Source organism: Passer montanus, unplaced genomic scaffold (genome assembly GCF_014805655.1).
Source record: "Passer montanus isolate IOZ18808 unplaced genomic scaffold, ASM1480565v1 scaffold11, whole genome shotgun sequence".
Taxonomy (NCBI): domain Eukaryota; kingdom Metazoa; phylum Chordata; class Aves; order Passeriformes; family Passeridae; genus Passer; species Passer montanus.
In genome coordinates, this window is record NW_024357613.1 from 2,304,887 (window position 1) to 2,321,618 (window position 16,732).

Below are 16,732 nucleotides of genomic sequence, written 5' to 3' on the forward strand. Positions count from 1 at the left end.
TGATATTTAAGGTTTTAGGACTTTTTAGTTCCTGTTAAACAAAATTAACCAATAAACATGTTTAATCTATCTCTGGAATAAAATATTTTTTTTTCTGCTGAACTGTATTATCTTAAGTAAAATAATATGTTGTGTGGTAGTGTTGCTATTTGCTTTTTTTTCTTTACTCCAAGCAGAGTAAAATTACTGCATTGTGAAAGGCTAAAAGGCCAAAATCTGTTTAAATACAGTTAATTGTCCACTATTATAAAGACAGATAGTGGAAAATAGAATTCTTTGGCAGTCCTCACTAGCTAGAAGAAACTATATTCTTTGCTGTGTGACTGTGGTGCACAGGAGTTACTGGTGTGTGCTCAGAGGGACCCTGCCTGGTGAAACTTCCTGGCTGTGTTTTAGCTTTTATCCTGCTGTATGACAAGGCCTCATCTAGTGGGAAAGGTGCTCTACTTAATTCAACCCTGGCTGTAGCAGTGACCCAGCAGACTGCTTGTGTCCCCGGAGATTTACTACCAGTATCTAATGCATCAGAACACAGGTGGTGTTTTAAGTGAAAGAAGGGGGCTGGAGCTTGTGGCCTTGTAGATGCAAATAATCCTGAAATTCTTTGAACTGCCTTACTATATGTATGCAACTGAAAGAGTTAGCTTGTATCTTGGAGCTGTTTTCAGGTGCAGTGCTCTACTGTTTCTTACACTTTGTTACTTACTGTTTCTTGCAGCCTCCTACAGGAGAATGGCAGTTCAGCCACTTGGGATACATTTAGGTCATGATCGTGACAGAGCTTACTATGCAGTATTTTCATTGACAAGTTTGTCCCTGGTTTGTCATTGATATATTGTTCACAATAACAATAAAAGAGGACAGGTTCTGCAACAGATGGCACCATAGGAAAAAGCAACCCTAACAGGAAAATGTTCTCCCTACAGTAGAACAAAAACTTAAAAATCTTAAAAATTAAAAGTTGAAATAATCTAGATCAACTCAGCTTCTGGTAGTTGCTAGCATCTGAATGCTTTGCATTTCAAACTTAATGTTTCATAGTACAGGTGGTGGGGGTTTTTTTGCTTGGTTGAGTTTTGGGGGTTTGTTTGTTTTAAATGGAATAAGGTAACTTCAGGTTTCTGCACTTACAGCCAACATGGGTGTGTTATAATTATTTGTCAAGGCAAAGGTTCTGGTTTTCACTAAGTCACTGAAAGACAATTACGCAGTCTAAAGACAGGAGCTGAGTTCAGGAAGCTTGTGTTTATGAACCCAACTCAGAGCTTCAAAACTCAGGATCCTTGTAACCCTTTAGGCAAAGTCAGTGAGCATCTACCTAGATCTTCATCAGATGTTTAGCCATGCTTAAGGCTGTTTCAGGTCTGGAAGTGGGTAGCAGTTCCACACCTATGCTCAAGTAAGCTCACTGTGGAGCCAGAGATTAAATGTTTCCTTCTATCTCCTCTCGGGGCTTGCAGAACATGGTGTTCTTGGAGCATGTTTACTGAAGACCTATCAGATGGGCTTTGCACAAAACAAATCAGAGCTACCCCTCCCACTCCTGAGAAATAGCTTAGTGGTTAGAGCATTTCTAAAGAGTGGGACTCTGGGTTCAGCACCTTTTCTCCCTGAGGTGGTTCAAAGTCATGCCCTTTACATGCCTGGGCTCCCAAGAGGAGAGAACTGAACTAGCTTTTGCTCTTATTTCCGGGCCTGTGAACAAGTTAAGAATTGCATGTAAAGCAGGACTGATGCAGTTGGAAGTGCTGGCTGTGTTGCCATCATTAAACAGCTTAACCTTATTTAGATAGGAGGTGAAATCACCTTGGGCCCATTAATGACTGGGACTTGGCCTCTACCTTGTTTTAGTGATCTCAGTGCTGAGGTGAGAACACCGGTCTCTCAGCTTGAGGTTGTGGTTGTGAATAGATGCAGTTGCCTTTCTGTGGTGGGCAGAAAGCTCTAGTACAGTGAGAGATGAGAGTGATAAGGTACTCCTGTCTTTGGTGCTTCCTGTTGGTTAACTTAGGTGACTTCCAACTTGACCTGCAGGTTTTGTGAATGCTAGTTAAGGTGCATTACCCTCCTCAATTTCTGTATAACTGTAGAAAAGATAACTTTTGGGTAATGGAGTGAAGTGTGATCTTTGCTAAGAGATTCAGACACTTGAAGAAATGTTGTTGTCTTCAACATCATTGGACTTGTACGCACAGTATTTATTGTATAAGTCAATTTGACCTTCCACTAAGGTGGTACTTCCTTGAAATACTATTTAGAGGCTTCTACACTAGATAACTAAACTGCCTTTATTATGTTCCTGTGGTGGGAATGCTCATGAAACTTTCAGGTCACAAGCATCTGAAAAGGCAGCTCAAAGTGGAGACGTTTTGTCATTTGTTTCTTGCACATTTTTATAGTACCCAGTCTGTCCTAATGCACGAGGGCAATTATCCCCACGTGCTGGAAAGCATTGTTTTCTTCAGTGAGAGTCCTTCCTGAAGTCTTGAGAACTTTTCTCTCCCTTCCTATGTCTCCAGACTTCTTCTAGTTAATATCCCCTCACACGTGAGGGCACTGTAGGTTCATTATTCCTTTACAGCTGACTGCCACCTCTTGGTGGAGGTTTGCACCAAAACTGGGTGTCTCTTGGTATTTTCTATGAGTTTTCTATTTTATCTTTAGTTTTGGAGAAAAATGTTTGCATCTAGAAGTTCCCATTAAGGGGAAAGAAGAACAGTTCTTTAAAATATCAATGGGTGTATAAGACTTCATAGAACAGTTTGGCACCTAGGAAGAAAATAATTCATCTCTGGTGGATTTGCAACTTGCTTTCAAAATCTAAGTGCAGCGAGATGTAACCTTCACTACTGCAGCTAAGCGGCTGAAACAGGGTTGCAGGACCAGCAGGACAGTCTGGAGGACGAGCAAAACACTGTCAGCAAGTATTGTAACCCTGGGTTGAGTTTAATAGAGGCCGAAGCTGAAATTCTTCTTGAAGAGAACTCTGTATTCTTGTTGCTATTTAAGTTTTCCCATGTCAAGCTTTTTCATTTGACTGTATTATGCAGGAACTAGATCATTAGCATTAAAAGAACCTGAAGTTCTTCCAAGTTTATATTCAGGCCAAATGAAGTAAGCCTCAAGCAAACATGCAACTAGATGACATAATAGCATATATTAAATGTGCAGAGGCCTTTTTATTTCATCTCCTAATTATATCAAACAATAGGAGATGAAATACATGTCTCTTTAGTGACACTGTGCTTCTACTTTGTTTAATAAACCTTTTTTCAAACATAGGTATGTGTGCAGTTGAATCTTGCACATAGTGGATGGCCCTGGGCATTGTGAAGTGCCAGAGGTTTCATGAACAGTACCATGAAAACCTGCAACCTGAAGAGAAACCCTGAGTGTTTCTCTGTGACTGAACTTACAAGATACACGCTAACGCTTCCCTTCACACTCAGGCCTTCTGATTTTAGGATAACTTCCCATTATTGCATGTGAACTAAATTACCATTAACTTTGGAGTAGTTCATCCATAAAAACTTATTTGTCTGACTTGCTGTGTAAAACGCATCAAATGGGGAGCATGCTGTCAGTTGCTGTGGCTGAAGTGACAAGATTTAACTCACAAAATGGTGGTAAATTGATTGTTTGCAGTTGTGTGAACTTATTGTGACAACAGCTCTTATAAATGTTTACTTTTCTGTCTGTGTTGGAGCACGCCTGCATGCTAAAACATATATTCCAGCATCTTCAAAACTTTTTCTTAAAGGATTTTGGAAAGGAAGGAAATGTAGCAAATGCCAAACATCAAATGGTGCTGTAGACAATTATTGGTTTAATCTATTGGCAGTAGATTAAAGAAGGTGGCTGATGATGGCCAGTTCTTCCCTTTTTTCCCACAAGACTGGGTTAATAGTTTTTTCCCCACCTTCCCCAAGTGACATGAATTAGTTATATGATACCTGGGGTGACTGTTTAGTGACCTCCTAGTTTTAAAAGCTTTTATGAACATCAGAAGCCTAGAGTTATAAATATGGAACTTCAAAACAGTCTGGGTTTTTTTGTTTGGTTCATTGTTGTTTCTGGAATAGCTAGCATAAAACCCAACGCTGGCCCATTGTCAGGTTAGCCGACTTCCTTTTTGGTGATTCCTTCCCTCTTCTGTGAAGTTTTAATCTTCAAAATATCAAATAGAGAAACAAAAGGAAAACAAGACCCCTATAGTTTTCCTTTTAACATTAAATTATCAATGTCCTTGAAAAAACTGAATCAGCCCTTTTATTGTAGACCATTATACTTCAGGAGTGGAACCAGGGAAAATGGCAGTTTGTGCAAAATGGAAGCTGGAAAGGTTGTGCTTGTGTAATGGTCTGCTTGATTTCTCCCTGCTGGAAATCTGGGAATATCCCCAACCTAAATGATGGACATTTATTAATTTAATGTATCCCACAGTGACTTGCTTCTTGTGGACCCCTTATGCATTACTAGACCCAGCTGGTTTGGAAAGGGGTGATTTATAGAGGTGTTAGTGAGTGTAGTTAGATCTGTACTTGGATCAGAGTTCAGGAATAGCATTGAGCACCTACAATTTACATTGTCCAAGTGCTGGTTTGTGAGTTTACTTTTTACCTTTTGGAAGAACTGCTCTATAAGCTGAAGGGGAAAACAAGTGCTGAACTCTGGCATTAGGCTTTCATGCAGTGAGGACACAGTCCAAGCTCAAATACAACCATTTCTTCTAGTGATTTCTTTTCATCCTTCTTGGAGTAGAAGAATTTGAGATGTGGGTTTCAGCAGATGACAGTGTAGCAGGTTGCACTTCTGGCTCAAGATACCAGCCTGTTGGAGGACAGAGGCTTTTGGACTTACTGCTTCAGGTGAGTTTGGAGCCAGGCAGAGCTTTGTGCAGCAGTGCTGGGAGCAGTGCTCAGAGCTGAGCAGGGGTTGTAATGGGTGCTGCTTGCTTGCTTCTCTGCAGACAGAACTGAAACAAGAGAGGAAGTCTAGTTACCGTTTCTGGAGTGGGAAAGAGAGAAGTACAGGTTGGTGAGGGAGAGCAACACAGTAGCTCGTGAAATTAGGAAGAATTTTTTGCTGCTTGTTCAGTGTTGTCTCCCTTTTGCTGCTATGCTCTGGGAAAGGAAAATTCTATGATCTATGAAGGTTGTGAGAACATAAAGCTTTGAGAATATTTTCAAAGTGAACAGTATTTTTCAGTAAGGGCTTTGTGTGTGTGTTTATATGGGGCAGTAGAGAGAGGTATTAGTAGAAAGCGTAGCTAATAGTAACACAATAAATACTGCTTTGGAATTTATGCACCTCTGGCTGATTGTTTAGTGTTCTTGTCCTTGACAAGTGCCCTGTGAAATATGAAGATTTCTGTAGAAAAAAAGTTTTAGAAACACTTTTGCCCATTTTAATCTTTTAATAGTCTGATTATCAAATGCTAGGGAGATAGAAGTTCATTCAGCATTAGATTGTTGAGACAACCAAGTACTGAATCATAACCTTAATGCCTCTTTGGTGCCAACTGCCAAATAAAATCATGTTACTGGAATGAAGTGCCTATATCCTGGTAAGGCACAAGAATACTTGGCAGTTAGCAGCCAGTCACTTCACTAGGCTTTACAGCCAGGATTATAAGGAAAGAGTGGAACTTGCAAATATTAGATTAGCAGAATTTAAAAATGAAAGCAACACGAATGGTAAAATCCGTTTGATAAATGTCTTTAGTCCCAGGCTAATAAAGATTTTTGACTCTAGTGTTTTTGTGCAAATTCTCTATGTTCATGTTAATTAAATGTGCAGGGTGTTATTGTTGTAGCTTCTTTTTGCACTTACTGTGCACTATCAAACTCATCAAAGTTTTTCCTATTAATTTTCTTTGAGGTAGACCATCTCTGGTCTCTGAATTTCAGATTCCATTTTCTGTCTCAGCTGTCTGGGCATAGATCATATTCATGTCTGATGACTCAATGACTACCTTAGTTAATGTATCCTAAACTGAACTCCTTTCAGCTTTTCCCTGCCCTCTTCTGTCATCGTCATCTCATTGCTCTTGATTCCTACTTTGCCATCATCTTACTATTTTCCTACAGTGTCACAGGATGCCAACTTTCATGTTGTGTCTTGAAATCAAAAATTTGTTTTTAAAGATCTGTTCATTTCCACTTGTGCTTACTACATAAAGAAATTGATTTCTGTATTGACTGTACAGACAGGATCTGCCCAACTTTGTGTGCCCATAAGGCACACACCTTGCTGGGACTGTATCAATAACAGCCCTTCCAGATTGCACATTCTTGCATCATGCAGCATGCGGGGCTGCAGAACGCATCCCGCTGACGCACGGCAGCGTTACAGAAGAAGGTACTGCTGAGGCAGGACATGGGGGTGGGGAGGTGAGGAAATAAAGCAAACGAAGTTCAGCTGTTTGAAATCCCAAATGAAAGAAAAACTGTCAGCCTGAGGGAGGTCACAATTTAGTGTTCCAGCTCCTTGACAGAGCGTGACAATTTAGGATTATGTGTGCTGAAAGCAGGTAAGTGAAGTAGAATCTTTCTGCTTTGTTCGGGGTTTTGTTTTGTTACTTTGACCTGGTTTTTTATGCTGGTTGTGCAGAGGCTTTTTGCACAATTTTTCCAGTCCTTACTGGTGAACCAAAAGAAAACACCTTGGTAGCATGACTAAACCATGTATTGTGTTACCATTAGAATAATATTCAAAATGTCTACTTTAGATCTGTCTGAATACAGAAAATTATAATTCCTTTCCTGAAATTCTTAAAGGTGCTAAGTGTGTCTAATAGCCTTAAAAGGTATTTAAATATTAAAATCTTCTTTAAAATAAAACTCATGAAATAATAGAAACTGTACAGACAGTTCTCAAATAATTTTGATTTCTTCCTAAGAGATTAACACTGGGATTGTGGTTATTTTGTTGTTCAGTCACTGTATTTGGAAACTTATACATTGACTGTATAAACATGTCAGCTTCAAATTCTGCTAATCAAAAGATACTGTAGTTAGCCTTTAAGATCAAATCTTAACTTCTGAAGACTTTGCCAGCTTGGTGTCACATTCACATTCGTGTGTCCTGCTGTTGAAAGGCACTTTCAACAAGTTGTCTTATTGCAAGGAGGGGACAGAAATATAATCGAGACTTTGATCTCTCAAGAACTTGGCACATGAGTGTTCTCTCTGACTCCTTACTAAGAAATCTTCCTCTGGCATTTCTCCCCAAAATGTACCTTGTCCTGCTTCAGCAATATTGAAGTGGGCTTAACACTTCTAGGAATGACCTGGGAGATGAGTGCTATTCCTGGCCTTGCCACTCTCTGATTTGCTGTGTGATCTTGGATGAGGTATTGCCCCATTTCAGTTTGCTCATCTGTAAAATGTAAATAATGCTCGTGGAACTTCACAATAGTTTTGAGTTATGGGAAAAGCTGATAGGATGTATTTATAGAAGTATATTTAGTTGAAGTTGAAGTATTTTCTGCTAATTTTTGTATACTATTGCACTTTAGAAAAATTCTATAGCATGACATATTAATGTGAAAAAATGATCCATAGATAGAGTATGGTGGAAATTATCTAAGAGATGTTATAATTTCTTGTGAGACTTTGAAAAGGCAACCTATAGTGCTGCTATTTGAAATTTCATTTTATTGCCATTTCACTTAATTTTTCATTTACTTTAATTCAGAAGTGGCTAAACATATTCAAACTTTCAAAGAAACCGAATTTAAGGTGGGGGAAAGAAACAGTAATAGGAAAACAACTATGTTATAATCTAGCACATGTAGATACATGAGCTGGCATTCTCCTTCCTTAAAATCCTAAAACATTTCAATTTGGGGGTAGGGTAGATATTCTTATCAAGGCACTAAACTTTGTTTTGCTGGCATTTGAAATGTAGCTAGCTTTGAGAAGTGAGGAAGCTGTTTAGCAGAACACAGCAGTGCTGCACAGTGTTATGTCAGGAGACCAAGAACAACACAGTGAAAGTATAAGTGAAAGCAGCATTTGGCCACACTGGAATCTGACCAGTCAAGAATTGGTGTTTATAACCAAAGGAAAAAAACACCCAAACCCATGGCTTGTCTCAGTATGTTTACCAGTCTTTTTGGCTTAAAATCAGTAATGGGCTTTATTGAAAGCATTCCTTTTAAATGGTGACCTTTGGAGCCAGGCTGTATTGGCATACCTTACATTAGTATGACCTCAGCACAGTTACAAAATAAGTAAGGCTTACAAGTTAGGCTTTTGTGTATTTAAGTTGCATATTCTAATAAACATACTCTGTTTGCATATTACTTCTGTCATCCTCCAAGTTGTATTGCAAAGTGGAGCTAGACAGGAGGATGGGAGGTGGAGAACACCATCAGTTTGAAACCAGCTATGGCTGCAAAGTAGACCTTGTAAAAACTGTAAAATTGAGCTATGATTATGCCATATCTTTTCTGGAAGGCAGATACAAAATAATAGTAAATTTCTGCAACTGTTTGCAGAAGTTGCAGTGTTCAGTTTGAGAAAGGTTTGTCCTCCCTAGGTCACTTATGGAAATGTTTTCTCTTATGAAATTCACATGTACTTAATGTAGGGTGCCAGGGTGATCACTGCAGCTGTTTAAAATAGAAAAGCAGATGGAACAAATAGGAAGATTTACCGCACAGCTTGATCTCTCCCCCTGAAGCAGCCATTCATCATCAGCGCCGCCGAGACAAACTGCAAAACGAGTTTCCCTTCATGGCTGTGATTGGGCTCTGAGAGGTGGCAGAGCTGCACAACAGCCTCAGGATTGGCTGGGCAGGAACACACCTCTGGAATCTGTTTATTTCCCAAAAATAAGATGCAATCTTTTACATTTTGCCTAGAGATCTTTTATCTTGCATTTAATATCCAAATAAACCAGAACAAACATAGTTAACTTCTTTGGAACAGATGTAGTACTTTAGATGGGTGGAATGAATTAAAGTTTTTGGTGTTTTATTTGGTGGTGGTTTTTTGCTTTTTCCTCATTTTCTCCTGAGAAAATTGTGCCTGTGCAAGTTGTCTAGATCTGTTGTTTGCATTTTTCTGAGTGATTATGTATCATATCCAAGAAGTTTGTTGCATCTAGCTAGAGCTGAAAATTGTTTTCACATTTTATAATGTATTGACCTCAGCTTATACTAAAGGCAGTTATTCTTCTAAAGCTGTTTTTATGTCTGCTCAGTGAAATGTTTACACCTGCAGTCCTATCTTTCATTATTTTGTAAATATCAAGTTGCTATTTCTGATCATGTTTTAGTGAGTTTCTTTTTTTATTATGTTAATAAATTTAAATAGATCTGGAATTTTCTTGGAATTTCTTTTTTTTTTTAAGTTAAGGACTTAAACTATTTTGATGCCCTATGTAAAATAACTCCAGACTGCAACTGAATGAGTGATTTGATCATCTGCAGTGAATGTTCCAGCTGAGTAAGTATCTGGCATAACTGAATACATCAGAACTCATTAACCTACTTCCTCTCTCTCTCTCAAAAAAAAAGGTAGAAAATTATATGGAAAACACATATGACTTTTGTTGTGGTTCACATGGGATGCATACAGAAGCAGGCTAGTTTGTGAAGCAGGAACTTGTGGTTGTTATCAAGTAACAAGGATTTGGACCAGCACCAAACAGGAATATTGACTGTAGGAGTTATTGCCTTCAGAAGAAAAGGCAAAGATACAGAGGAGAATGAGAATGGGAATAGATGAGAGGGAAGATTGAAGGCAAGAGAGACTGACTACCAGAAAGCTCTTAAAACCCAAGTTCACTTTCGCCCCCTCTTCCCTGAATAATTGGATTTGCTTCTGTTATATTTAAATATGGATAAAGGCAGTAGTCAGCAATACTTAAATTGCCAATCAGCTTTTGGAAATGCATTTATTTTCCTGATCTATACAGAATTAACTGTTGAGATTTTTAAAAGACCAGCTGTGATACCTCATTGGTGTTGCTGAGTTAATATTAAACATTCCCTTCTTAAATCTTTGCACCCTCAGTGATGGTTTTATAAGCTTCCACATTATCCTATTAAAATTCCTTGCTCTTTGGAGCAAAATGGGGAGGAAATAACATGTGCACATACGGATACTTTCAGTTCCCTATTACACAAGTCTTTTTAATTGTTTGTTTAAAATCTTATCCCAGAAAAGTGACAGAGAAAAGCTTTTCTCAGAAACGTTAAAAAAAATTACGGAATTCCACAGCTGCAAATGGAGGAGTGGTATGGTGTTGTTGATTTCTAGGTTTTTTGGTTAATTATCAGCTAGATAACAAGCAAAACTAACTTTTTCTCTAAAGAAAACTTTCTTCCTGTTGGATAGGAATGGAAGAGCTAGCAGCCTCATTCCTTTTATGCTCACTTTTTAGCTGTTAATTGGAACATTTTCAAATTAGGGTAATTAAGGGAGCTCTGTGAAGGAGGGAATCTTGTTCAGTGCTGCAGAGATTTCTGAAGACTTGCTTTGAGCAAGAGCTTCTCTGGCTGCTTCCCTTTTGTAAACTGTAGGAAGTCCTGAAAATAACCGTTTATATCTGTGCCTTAGGGCTGATACAACAAATTAGGGTTTCTTTGGTTTACCAGCATTGTTTGCATATCCTGAGACTTAGTGAGACTGAAGGATGAACCTGTGCTTTCAGATCTAAATTTGAAAGGGAGTTTCATTATTGTATTACTATAGGCTCTTATATTACGTATGAAAATGTTGAACTGTGCTCTCCCCTTTACATAAATGTTGCTGCTATTTATTGACGTTTGTGGAAAAAAAGAAGGTGCATCTCTTCACTTACTCCATAGGCCAAAAATAGCTAGTGAAGCAATTTTTAGAGTTCTTGTTTTGTTATCTTAATTGACAGTCTCTTAACCTCCTTAAAATATTTGCTGATACTAAGTTGGTTAGTAAAATGGGAAGCTGGTAGCAGAGAGCATCAAAAAGTGTGATTGGATAGCAGATGACATTTCAGACTGACAACTGCGAGATATGCATGTAAGGGGAGGCAAATTCTCATTTTACAGGCTGTGCTCTATGTGCTTGCTTTTCAGAAAACAATGAAATTACAATAGAGCTGTCCGTTCATATTAGAAAATTTGAATTCCTATTAGAGAATGGGAACAGTGTTTTGCTGTTTCTGCCTTATATGAAAGAATAAAAGGCTTTCAATATCCTTGTTGGGTGGTAGTTCAAAAGCAAAATGAGATTACTTCTTTTTTTATTATTTTTCTTAAATAAGGCACAGCTAACCTGTGAAACTTTGTTTCTGTAGGCTAGTATGTCTCCTAGTAGCCTATAGTGGTTCAGACAACTGCACAGAATCTGGGAGAGGTTTTTGGAAGGGTGTTAAAATGTGCTGCCCATCTCTGGCTCTCTCTGAGGGGTTGCTGGAGGCAGGCAGGCAGTGCCTTAACAGGGCAGGTGGGCTGAGACATGTACCTTACCCTGTTTTCTGGGCATCTGGTTGCTGTTGCTGTTAGCACTTACTGAGGGGATGATTGTGCCTTTGTCCCAAAAATAAGAGTATCCCTCCCTCAAAAACACAGTGATCCATGCTGCTGGGAGAGGACTGCACTTGCAAGTAGAAAGAAGAAGGCCAAGTGACAAAGATGCACATGAGGAGACAGAGTGAAGGACCTGTTTCACAGGCTGCCCCTTGCTGAAGGTGTCCCAAGAAGGGTTGTTGGTGGCTGCATGCTTTATTTAGTCCTCCACTCAACATACATGAAATAAGAAGGGGGCAACAAAAAGCAAACCCCGGAGTTGCTGGGATAGCTGTGGCTGTTCAGGAGAACCGTTTCCCTCAGTGATTTGAGTCCTTCTCATGTACAGAGGTTTATAAATAAAAAGAGGAAGGGTGAAGTAAAAAAAAATCAAAATTATATTTTAAGGAATTGTTAGGAGATTTGGCTTCTGTTCCCCACTCAAACTCAAAAAGTCTGGACGAGTATTTATCTGCAGAGGTGATTATATTACTCAAATAAAATTTTACAGTTCTTGGACAAATCAGTAAAGTAAGAAGTTACTTTTAGCAATTTAGAAACAGTGGGTGATAGATATCTAGAGATGCTGATAGGAAAGAGTTTAGTGTTGGTGTGTTTATTGTTTATTCAGAGAGGCTGTCACCTCACAGTGACCTAAACTGTGTCACATCTCTGGTTTTAACAACTAAACTTTATAATATTTTTCTTTTCAATTTGTAGAGTAGTCCTGGATTTTGTCAGATCTCCAGTTGTTTCCAGTACTTAAAAGAAGTAGAAGCCTTAGCATTGTTAAAGGAGTCCTTAGATGGCAAAAGACTCAAACCCCAAGACTGTGATTGAAAACATAGTGGGGACTTTGGAAGCATAGAGTTATTTATTTTGGAGGTGAGTGTTCCTAGATTATGAATTAAATGCCCATGGGGAAACAGGTATGTTCAAGGACATTCCCAACTATTCTTTTGCCCTGTAAGTGTAAAAAGAACACGTTAAGCTTACTGCTTCTAATATTAAAAATAAATCAAAAGTTAGAAGAAAATATTACATGTAGTACTCCTCTTCCTGGAAAAGGGTTAGAGAGGAATATGGATTCCTATTAACTAAATTTCATGATACTTTGCATACTGCTGTAAGGCACTGATGTCCTGGTAATGGCAAAAGAGGATCTTACAGAAAACATAACTGAAAAATCTATGTAGAAATGGTTTTACATCATTGTGTGAGTCAAGGCAATATGGAATTAACTGTTGGCATGAGATTTACAGTTCCAGTTGCTCACACAGCATTCCAATAATAACAAAAAAATCCCAAGAAATACACTTTGGAGTTTGCTCATTTATGTTAGTTGCCAGGATATCAGGAATTATTTAAATTTATTTTACTGTAGTTTAAGAAAATTCTTTTAGGTATTTTATTTTAATGTAGATCAATATGATGGTTTGGTTTTGAAGCTGCTGAGTCTAGAGTTGGGAAAGTTCTGTTCCTCAGTCTGATCTGCTGATCCATTTCTGGCTGCTAGCAGCTCCCAAAACAGTGAGACTTACAGAAATAGGCTGTAGGTTTGGTTTACTGCCCTCAGGCTCTTCAGCCTGTAGGATTCACATACTACAGATTTGTCTTATTTTTCATTTAAAATTCTTGCATTTAGAGCTTTGTATAATTGGGACAACACATATGTGACAAAAATGTGTCATGAATTGACAACTTTGGCTCTTGTAGCATCTCATCACACTTACTTTATTAAATACAATGGAAATGGCCTATTGGGTAACACTGCACAGAGGCAAAACCAAGTAAATGTTTAACAATAGCTACAGTGGTTTGTAGGAATGTGTTTGTGTTGCTTTTAAATGGCCTTCTTCCTAGTCTGCTTTAAAACAAGTGTTTATATATATATATATATATATATATATATGTAAGACCTTGCTCTTGGCTTGTCTTTGCATTTGTCTTAGTATTTTTGCATATCTTAATCTTGGACAAACTAGCATGGAGAGTTACTTAGAATAAAATGAAATAAATTTCTCTTTTAAAGCAAAGGAGATGAGCTTTTGCTAGTGGTGTTTCTTATCACCTCAGGTTAGTGAAGGGGAAAGATGGAATGAAAAGACAGAAGGCAACCTCATTCAGGAGAGCACCAATCTATTGTTTAGTGAAACTGAAAAGGAAGTTGTTGCGATTGAGGTGGTAAACTACTCAACAACAAGAACAGCAGATGGGGGAAGGCAAGTGCAGATGTTTGGCTTGGCAAAGGGAAAAGCTCAGAGAAGAACTGATTAATTCCTTGTGCTTAGAGGATGCAGGAGTTTGCAAATAATAAAGTTAAATTTAAGAGGAAAAATTTCAAAATCCCCCTGTGTGTAACTTTCTTCTTCTAAATATTAAAGGCAAAGTGAAGTTTTGTGTTGTTTTTTTTTTTAAATTGGATTTCTTTCAGATGATAAAGGTCAAAATGTTATTCTTGAATGCTGGAAATGTTTAACTTCAATTATGCTCACTTGTCCAGGATCTATCATGCAGCTCAGGGAATAGGCTGAGCGCAAACATTTAATGAATTCTGGAATTTACTTTTATGTTTCCTGGAGGAAGTAGAAACATCTCTCTTATGTTGGCAAAAAAAAAAAAATATTTAAAAATCAATTCTTTAGTGACTTCAGACTTACTGTGAACTTTGTACCGATTTCAAAACTCAACTAAAGTAATAGCTCCATCAGCTGGTGCTAATTGTTCCTCACAATGAAGAATGTTAATCTAGAAATGAAGATAAAAGTGTTCATTTTTTCAGACTAGTTTTTGTAACAGTATGCACACACCTCTGTGAAGGTGAGACCTGACTGTAGAAATGTGGTGTTTTAATAGCATGGTGAGGAGTGTTTGTACATGTGTGCATAGGAATGGGTTTGTGTGCATATACAGCTGGTGGTAATCTCTGGTGTTACATGCCAATTGTTCATAGTACTGTGGGCAGTCTAACTGGGGGCAATGAGCAGGGGGCAGTAATTCCTGAATATATCAGCAGTCTGGGCAATGCTCTGACTCAACAGGGATTAACAGTGCTTGCTTTGGTTAGGAGAATCTTCAGCATTAGAAACCTGTCTTGGTGGCTATTAGAATTGCATTCCCTTTACTGTGGGGCATTGCACTTCTGTGATATCCTTTTTGTGTTTCTTGTTAAAATAAATTATAAGCCTGCTGTGATAAATGGCTGAGCAGGAAACACCTTGGTACCCTCAGTGCATTAAAATAAAAGGTGAAAGAATTCTTTGCCAAAAGGAAGCTGATAAATAATTGCCTTCCACACAGAGGGATTGGACTCAGTTATACCATTCTGCTTCAAGTGGAAACTAAGGTAAAAATATATAAACAGTTTTTTCAATCATTGTAAAAGCTCCAGCTATTGTAGTTTAAACCCCCTCCTCTCTGTCTTTTTACTTCTGCAGACAGGTGTATGTAACCTCTCTGTATTGAACAACTGAAGGAAAAGAATGAAATGCCACAAAGTAAATGTACGTAAGAGTGACTGATCTAATGTTTGAGGTACCAGATCAGAGCTGGATAAGACACTGAATATGGTTTGATTTGGGAGGAAGAAGTGCATGGGTCAATAGTTTTGGTTTGTTTGTTTATAGATCAAATAGATTATGGAAATCACCCTATATCAAGATGAGTTTCAGTATTTGTATTTATTTACAGAGTTGTCAGTATTTCTTTTTTTCTGCTTCATAATGCTACTACTCAGAAATATTTGTCAGTCTAAAATTTCCTCACTATAAAGTATTCTCCATTTTATCCACAGCTATAAACTGTAGCAATAGAAGTGCTTTTGTCTTGTCATTAATATGACTTAATTTGAGACTTTTATAGCTACCCATGTATCTTTCTAAACTAATGTTGGTTTGCATTACCGAGACATTGCCTTGTGCAAAACGTGCATAGATATACCCTGACTTTTCCTTGGAAAGAGTCATTATGACCTTTTCTTTGAGAGAGTCTACCTTTTTTTTTTTTTTTTTGAAGCAGATCTTTTGATATTTGACAGGAGCACTTGAACTACACAAGAGGAATTTTCTTTTTCCCCATGGCTACCACTCAGATTTGTCAAGCCTATAAGTGCTAAAAAGAAGGATTTGCCTTTGTGCTGTTAGGAGCCTCTAAAAACTTTGCAGCAGTTGCAGGCATTGCTTAGGAGTTGAAGGAAGCTGTCAGATTAGTAGTGACAGTGGAGGTGCAAGGGTAAAACTGGGCTCTGTCATGTGGGCTCTGTCTTCAAATTTGCAGTCTAGCCAAGTAAACATGGTAGATTTTTCCTTTCCTTGGATTTGTGGGGCGGGGTGGGGGGAATATTACAGATGGCCCATGCTATAACTCTTGTGATTCACTGGAATTTCTGGACTCTAACCGTCTGCTCAGTGTAAAGAAACTTCTACTTGGGTATAAAGTTATCCCTGTACCCTAGGCACCAGCAGCAGCAGCATTATGCCGCAATGTCAAAGTTTGCAGGCTTGAAGCTTAGTGGGAGTTTATGCGGGTGCTGCTTGTGTTCAAAATCATTCATGCAACCTGAATTCTTCCCCGGAGTGTTGGCATTCTTTTCAATTGCATAGAAAATGCAGTCCTCACCACAGTCATTGTCCAGTTAAATTCTGAGACTATAAACTCAAATTTCAGTGAAAGACAAATTTACCTCTTTCCCATGTCCAACTTTATATCATCTAAACTTTTTGATACAGGATATTCTGTGAATCAGGGACTACCAAGGGTTGAAAAAGGGAAGTTCCTGTGTTTGCACACATTGTCTCAGATCTCTGGTGGAGCTCTGTTTCATTGTCGTAGTCTATTTATGCTTTCCTCCATGTTCTGGAAATGCTGAAACTGCAGAAAGCAAGAGTGTGGTTCTGAGCAACTGCACAGCAACTTCTATTTTAATCACTTTCATCAACTTTATCCTACAGTGAAAGCTTTGTACTGTATCTCTTCATCATGGGGGGAGGAGGGGGAATTTAATTTGTAATTAAGCCCTATTCTAATATCTGATTTACATATGGAAATCATAAAAATAAAGATGTTAAACATTTCCTAGGACTTTCAGAGCCTTATGAATCAATAAGTGGTTGACTGAATAGTTTTGTACCAGCAATTAAAATACAAACCTATTAGTACTGTTAGCCCGTGGATTCGGGGCATGGAAAAAAAGATAGAAATTATTAGTTTGCTTCCCAGAATAACAGCATCACA

The 16,732-nt window shown here is 38.2% G+C and overlaps 1 protein-coding gene across 2 annotated transcripts in view; it reads left to right on the forward strand.

Moving 5' to 3' along the window:
- The window catches only part of SESN1 (sestrin 1), a 77,642-nt gene that overhangs the window by 17,544 nt on the left and 43,366 nt on the right, over nt 1-16,732 (forward strand). Inside the window, exon 1 of one of the 2 annotated variants that reach the window (XM_039728791.1) lies at nt 6,440-6,532. The exons of the other annotated variant lie outside the window; for it this stretch is intronic. The gene's annotated coding sequence lies outside the window, so the exon portion shown is untranslated. Of the gene's footprint in view, nt 1-6,439; nt 6,533-16,732 lie in introns of those variants that run through there. 2 annotated transcript variants of the gene reach the window in all.